Here is an 8,443-nt window from a genome sequence, read left to right on the forward strand (position 1 = left end):
ATCAACGCAAATGGTTCATGTTAAAACGATAGGAATTGACTCCACAGCACGCGCGCACACAGAAAATGATTAAAAGAAGTCTTAAACCAACAAAGAGAAATCCCATCTATTGGCTGCAGTCAGACAACATAGGGATGGGCTGTAGAAATATGTGCTTTTAAAATGGATGTATGACTCACACCAGATTGAACATTTATGATCCAAGTTTCACTTGCTGTTTTACATCAAGGAGAGCTATGGCAGGAGTTCTTACTCGCTACAAAAAGACAGGAAAGAAGTTTCTGTAATGTAATATGCATCTGAGGATGCTCCTACACATGTCATATCATGTTCAGATATTTATTTACAGCTTTAGAATTCTGCATCTAAGCTTTTGACATAAAACCCAAGAGAAGTAAAAAAAAAAGTTTTTAATTAAATACTACAATTAGGCTGATATGATGAGACTTGTGAGGCTGAGTCAAAGCATCCCTAAGGTTGAAAGAGTGAGTCAGAGTTTTAAACACCATCTTGCTAAATGTCAAGAACTTGGGTTGGCCTTGAGTAACTGCTGTTTTTTACATAATGCTAAAAAATATATGCAGCTTTGTGCGTGTCTGTGTGTGTGTGTTCAAACCATAAACCCTCTGATTATAATGCAACACAGTACATTAGGCAGGGCTCATGTCTAGTGTTGGATGCACGGAACCCCTGGGCAGCACTGAAAAGTACATTCATTTAGGTTCAAATTTGAGGTACTTGTATTTATTGCATCACATTTTATTTCTACTCCACTCCATCCCAGAGGCAAATCGTGCCTCGCCTACATTTTGATAGCTCTTTTGGAGGTTGGAGTTTTGATAACTTTACAGTCCAGTGAAAACTAATGATGGAATGTGGTTGATTCCTGTAGCTTGGATTACCGTGTTACCCAGAAGGCTGGGATTCATTCCCCTCCATTAGACAGCTGCTTCCTTATACTGAAGTGTTTCACAAACTGTTGGAAATGTGACCACTTTTATTTTAAATTCACAAGATTAGGCATTAAAAACACTTGCATTTAGATAGGACAGGTTTAGAAAAAGATTGTGGTTCTCCTAAAATGGCTACCACTGTACTATTCACTGTACATTTCAAAAACCTGAAAATATCAACTTGTTTTTTTAAATTCTCGCGGTTAGAAAGGGCTGGAATGTCATATTTACACTGCCGATTTGAATGAATACCAATTGGATGTTTTTGTGCATTTAAGAATGAGTTTGAAACTTTAATATGATTTATAGAATAGAATAAAATATACTTCATTAATCCCTTTGGGAAGGTCCCTCAGGGAAACTTGGGAGACTTAAAGATCAGGGCTCGTCCGGGATTTGAACCCGAGACCTCTCGCACCCAAAGCGAGAATCATACCCCTAGACCAACAAGCCATCTATAACCTGCTTTTCTCAAGTAAGAAGAGTAAGAAGTAAAAAGGTCCGATAATCTGACACAAAAGTGCTCTATTTCAATTGGTTTAAAAAAAAAAGGGATAAAATTATTCTTATTAAATTATGCCAAGGCAAATGTCTTGTAATTCATTAACTAAATGTTGTTGACATTGTTTGTGTTTTTCTTCAGCTCCTCAGGACCCTGTGTACTCAGCACTACAGCTTCTTACACTTACACACATTCACGTCCAGGAGGCACTGGACTGCTCTTTCCTTTTGGAAACTGAACGTCAGCAGCTGGGATTTGAGTGATTTGACTGCTAAAGGGCACAACAATGAAGATTTCAGGATATATTTTTATAAGTATATAAGTATAAATAGAAAAGATTTTTGTTTTTTTACTTGTACTCACAAGAGCTGCCTCCTACGTTTTTGTGAAACATTGGTAGCAATATTATGTGAAACACAGAATACTTTAAAGTGATTGAGTCTACTGGGTAAAACTGTGCTGGACTCATCACATTGGGACCTGAACATATCCCATGGGTGAGCCTTTTATATACACATTAGGCCCCAAACCAAACCACCAGCACACACTTGTCGCTCTGCTTCTTATTGTATAAGTTAATTCATGAAATACTCATACAGGTAGTCTACCTAGTTTTATAATGTATTATTAGTGTAATAATAATAATAATAATCATCATCATACTGATACTCATAATAATCATCATACTCATAATCATAAAAATGAGGACTAGTATAAATTGATTTCCAGGAAAATGTAAAAATGTTTTCCTGGAAGAAAAATCAGGGCAATTCTCAGATTGTAGCACATCAATACTGTCTTGCACACATATATTGAAATGGTAGACTTTTGAGTATAATCACATTTTCAGTTCAGCGAGTGAAGAGGTTCTGTGTGTAATGGCTACCCTGAATTCTGCATCAGTTTACTGTGGAACCTTTGTATTCACATGTAAATGAATGTCTCTTTGGTGGCCAAGTACCACCAGTATGTAATTTCAAATTAGTATTCTGGAAAGATAAATAGTACGCAGTCAGGTATGCATTACCTTCCTAGTTAAAGTACAAGTCCTGCTTTAGTTATCATTCTGTTCATGTATTTACTGTTTTTCAGAATACAGGAATGAAGCAATGGGAAACTACAAGCCTGAAATTATGGCAGAGCCCTTAGGTTGTCCAGATACTGACAACATTTTAAACATAAAGTTTATGATCAGGGAAGGTTATGACACACAGTGTTCCATCTTTTGGCTAAAATGCAGTTGAACAGTTAAATGCTTACAGTGCCTATTCATCAACACACAATAGCTCAGTGATGCTTAGTATTTAAATGATTTATCTTCCTACTGTGTTTACATCTACTGATCCCTTTTCTGATTTTTCTATTATTTTTACACTGCATGCTGCTTTTTTGCTATCATGTTAACTTCATGGATAGTTGAGACTTTGGCCAAACAGTCTGTAATTGTCTGTGAAATTCATTCAGGAATTTTGTTTTATGAAGCAGTTTTTTGCAAGATGAGAGGTATATTTGCTTGCATTAGTAGGCAGGTTAACATTAGCTAAGGTTGCATACTGAGGTAAAATGCTCACAAGTTGACATTGCATTAGATTTTGGATATATATGTCCTGTCCATCACACTGAAATCAGTCCACAGGCTATAAGGCAACAAGAAGGTTGTTCATCAAAATCAATAGGACTGCTCAGCATGTGTAGTTCTAAGAAACTGTTGGATTCTTTATATATTAATATATATTATAAATGCAAAGTAACAACAAAGGTTTGTATGTATCACCCATACACATTTACACAGTACTCCATGCATAGATATCATAAAGAAGCTGCTGACACTGTTCAAATGTTCTGCAGTTTGATTTATAATAAAACAGTTAACCAGCAAAAAATGTAAGGTAAGTATATAATCCATAAATCTTAACCCCTTAAGTCATTAAACTCTGAACACTTTTTAATGCACAGGATAAAAATAATCTCTCTCTTCCTACTCTGCAGTGGAGAGTGAGCAAAGGCCTTAAGGTATTCTTGTTTGCCAAATCCTTGTTTTGCCAACATCATGCTCCATTTGTGTGGAGCATGAGCGGGGAATAAACCCTCCCCAATCATGAAACGTTGTCAGTCATGCTGTCAGTTAAGAAGGTATAAGAAGTTATTCCAGATAGAGCCACTGTGACAGCGTACAGGAAAATCATTCAGCATGCACAGATATCTTTATTCTCCAGCTCCCTACAACTGATATGCAGTCAGACAAGTAAAATTGATTTTGGTGAAAAAAGTAGGAATAGATGTTATATTGATGGGGTATGAATTTCACTGTTGTACTGTTGGCATAGTTTCTCCAGGCGAAAAAAAAAAAAATCCACAGTACACAGTTCAGACTGTGAAAGAACTCCAATGATGAATGCATAAGTCCGTTGAGATTAGTCTGGACTCTCTTTGTAGAATCCAACTCAAACACACCTGCAGCTTCTGACTGAGACCTGACTTGCTTGCCAGAATAAAATATTTATTTAATTTGTCTTCAGCTAGTGTTCAGCTAAAGGCTAACGGATCAGTATCAGATTGAACAGTTTGCAAGTGTTGGATCAAAGAGGAGGGAGCTGGTGGATGTTGGCTCGTCTGTATTCCCCTTTAACATGAATACTTTTATGGCAACGGCTTAAAGATGATTTTGGGAACGTTCTTGGAGCTCAGGAGAATACATCAATAATTCTGAGAGACTGCGGTACTGCTGTGAATCTGTAAAGATTTCTCAGAAAACTGGCCCTTGTACTTTCTGCTGCTTGGAGTGGATTTTGTCACCACACAGTTCTGAGGACAATGATTCTCATCACTTAGAAAGGCAAACTATTGGCTTCTCATTATGTGTGTGTATGCTGAGAGAGATCAAAAAACGTGACAAAACAACAAGTTAGTAAATTGAAACCTAGTCACTAATCATGTAGCTGTGATTACACAGGGTACATTATGTTCCTGAAAGGTGAAAATTGATTTTCTAAGTGATTATCCTAGGACGTGTTTTCATATTCACATGCTGGTTTTTGTGTAAAAAAAAAAAAAAAATACTGTTACATAAAATAATGAAACAGCTCAGGGACACTCTTGTGTGATATATACTACCTGAGACCAGACCTTTATTTTCTGTAGCATGCATTATTATGATCATGTTATAGGTGTCACAATGGACAACATCGAGACAGCAGCCCATGTTTTTCTTACTGAATATGTGCATAACATGCTAAGGGCTATAGATTCTCCACAGCTTGTCGTGTTTCCTGCTCAATCTCATTGATTAGCCTGTGATAGATGGTGACTAACATAGGCTTTATCCAATCACCTGCCATGTAAGAATGCTGATTCTTTTCTTGGGTGGTAATGTGTAGCACATCCTCTGAGACAGATTACATCCATCCATCTATTTCATCCAACATCTGAACTCGCTTTGTCCTAGGTCACTGATCAGATTTTCACAGCATGATCACTGAAAATCAATAGAAAAAAAGTTGAGTTTGGCACTCAAGGCAATTTTACAGTGTTTCGCATTCACTGATTTACACACATGGTGACAGAGCTGCCATGCAAGATGATCCTTGAGGTTCAGTGTCTGGCTCAAGGACACTGCGCCAGGGATCAAAGCACCAGCACCTGAGCCACAGCTACACTATATAGACCTGCGAGACTAAATGGCAACAACATATACACCTCCATCTGAATACTATCCCTTACAGCTGTACAAAATGTCTAATACATGGCAATATAAATTGCTTAGTTCTTAGTTTCCACAGAAATAATATGGCTGAAGTCGAATAAAGAAGGGAAATATTAAAAAAACATAACATCTCATGCAAATTCATAAATAATGAGAGTGTACATTGTTATGCATATGCATCTTGAGCACAAGCACATGGCACATGTAGAGAACACAGAGCAGATGCAGAGTACATGTAGCATGAATGCCAGGAAACTGAGTTACAGCTAACCCCCTTTGCAGTAAAATTGAGATTTTTCACATGAAATGAATGCCCTTTCATTAGAGGATGACACATTTGATACATTACGTGTGAGTGAAGGGTCAGGCATGGGCTGTTGCCTGCAGCATTAGCTGCTTCTGGCTACAGCCGGAATGAGTCGGCTTTTCCTCATCAATGATTCTATAGCAGTGTAAGGACACTTGGGCAGAGACGAGACTGTTTTCCATACTGGCAAGACTCCTGAATTAGATTTTATAGGCACCTGCTTACTGAGATTGCTCAATAAGTCTCCAAGTTGGGGCACAGTGTATGATCAGCTACCTAATAAAGGAACCACAGCATCCTGTTCATGTTAAGAAGAAATGATGATGAACGCACCACAGATATCAAACAGAAGAAAAGAGCTCCACAGCAGAGAGGTGACAACAAGAAGAAGCTAGTTTCCAGTGATGAATCAGCACAAGCATGTGGTAGATGCACCTGCTGCAGTGAGCTTTGATGAATTCCATGCTGTCACTGCAGCAGCCCCAAAGGAAAATATAATTACAACTCTTTAATTTCCTCCATCTTGAGTGTCCCACTGTGTCCCAGAGACACCCAGCGTTGGTCTGGATTTATCACATGCTTATTACTGCAGGTCGCTGCTTCTGCCCATGCTGCTCTGCCCTGTCAACCTCACCCCCCTCCCTCTTTTACCTCCTGCAATATCAAGGACAGCGACTGCTGGAATTCATTTATCATTTGTGAGGCTGAATTTCCGATTAAACAGCTTCAGAATGATAATTTAAAGGCTTGTTTTTCCATTCACACAGTTAATACAGTGTGTTTCACACAACGCGTGGGATGTTGCTTTATATGTTACATGCTGCCTTTGCATTTATTTTTGGTCAACTTCCTGGTCTGGTTAATGGCACATCATCTACTACATGTGCCCTTTTTTGTTTATTTTTTTTAAAATCTCTTTTATGAGCAATTAACACTGAAAGTCTGAAAACTCCACAGAAAGTTTTGAAAGTTCATTTGGCACACAGGACTTCTAACTATACGAGTCCTCTGTATGCTGTAAACTCCTGCCATCTGGGACTTTATACACATTAAAGTAAATGCTAAGAATTATACACAAGTACATAATATGCACATGCAAATAACCTCGTTAAAGAATGATTTAGCTTTTAATACCTCTGCTTTAATGGTGTTTCATATGTCATTGATTGAGAAGGCACAGGCTTACAGCTCTGCCAAACATATTGGTGTAATCGATGCAGCGAATCCTTAGGGTGTCAGAAACTTGTAACCAAGACTCAGACCATCTGCTTCCTCAACAGTAAATGTCAAATGAATGAATAAATATGCTAAATGGAATAGGAACACTGTTTGTCAACATGACAACACCCACACAACAAGTGCAGGAATTATGAGCCAAAGTCTCTCACTTACAACTCTGAGAGTACCAGTCAGCTGACCAGGGAGCTTATTTACTCGTTTGTCAGCTACTATTGTGTGTGGGGGTTAAATACATTTATATAAATGCAAAAAGAACTCGAAATACTGCAATAAAAAAAGGTATAAATGTCTGTCTGTGGTGACATCCCCAGCTACTGACTGTAAGCTGTTACCAGTTAGCTGTAAATGCCACCAAAGACAACGGAACAGAGATCTTTGAGTTGGCTCCATTACTGAAGAGGCATTATTAACAACATAAACATAAAGCAGCAAAAGAATTGCTGACACATATGAGTGTCGGAACAGCATTTTACTGTTACAGAAGAAATAATCTGCCACCTGTGCATCAGTCAAATATCAATGGGAAAATATCTGTTCTACAAACAAACATAACAAACACAAAAGCGACCTTAAAGATAATCCTAGTTGCTATTGGAAACAGTATTCACTTCATTTCCATTCTGATAATCTTTGAACATAGCAGCAAGTAGTGCATGTGTAGAGAGGTTGAAAGTATCAATCTGATTAATCCACATAGGAACTGTTTGAGTGAGGTGTAGCTTCCTCCAGTTGTAGAAAGAAGCAGGCAAACAAGAAGTTTACACAGTTCTCCAGAAAATCAATAACGGGATCATTGATGACTGCAGTGTGCAAAAAAAATGCAGTGACTGTAAAGCACACTAGGAACAGACCTCCCCTCTCCTTTGAGAAGGTGACACTGTGCTGAAACAGAGGGAAAAGACGATTGCAGTAAAATTGCTGAAAGCTGATAACTCCAGCTGGTCAATGCTAATAACTGAAGATATGAGCTACTTTATTAGCAAAGAAACAAGCCGGTACAGACATGTTAAAAATGAAACCAACTCTGCAACACAAAATTTGAAAGCCTTGGAAATAAAACTTCCATGCACTGTGTGATGATGTGTCTCATCGGCTGAAACTGTCCATCATAGATTTGAACAGACTCACATTGTCAACTAGAGAATTCCCAGACCAGGATTAGTAGGTTAACCATAAAACTTCAGGCTTAACTAAGGCTTCATCTTAAATCCAGACTTTAAACTCAGATAGATCACCATAGTAACCTGCTGTGCTGCCAACCTGCTTTAGAGCCGTTTTAATTCAGAGGATTGGATGGAGATGTATAAACAGCCTGTGACTGGTTCAGTGTTGCCAGTCTTTGTTTTTCCACCTGTGCAGCTGAGAAGATGCAGCGAGTTCATAATAAAGTCTTTTTATAGACCCGATGAAAGAAAAATGATGAAAGACATTAAACAGAAAGTGTACGGTAAAGGTTGTGCAAATAATTAAGTAATATAATTAAGTAATACATGTTAGAACAATTAGGTTATTAGCTTTTATTTAAATGGTCTTTATTAATTGTCCTTTGCAGTTATGATATAAGCTCTGCAAACAAATAACAGCTTTTTTTTAAACTTATACGTGCAATGAGGAAGGAAGGTCTTATTTTTAGAGAAAGGACGAAAGAACAATCTATAGCGAAACTGTGGATACGTATGAAGAGATTATTTATTAATTTTTAGTGGAGCTCTTTAGTGAAGAGCATACAAAGGATCCGG

At 37.8% G+C, this 8,443-nt stretch overlaps 1 non-coding gene across 1 annotated transcript; it reads right to left on the minus strand.

Annotated features, from left to right (window-relative positions):
• Window positions 1-1,334: 1,334 nt before the first annotated feature.
• On the minus strand, window positions 1,335-1,406 carry trnap-ugg (transfer RNA proline (anticodon UGG)). Its single transcript has one exon. It is a non-coding gene; the product is annotated as a tRNA-Pro (tRNA).
• Window positions 1,407-8,443: the final 7,037 nt, after the last annotated feature.

This window comes from Parambassis ranga, chromosome 10 (genome assembly GCF_900634625.1).
Source record: "Parambassis ranga chromosome 10, fParRan2.1, whole genome shotgun sequence".
NCBI classification, from domain to species: domain Eukaryota; kingdom Metazoa; phylum Chordata; class Actinopteri; family Ambassidae; genus Parambassis; species Parambassis ranga.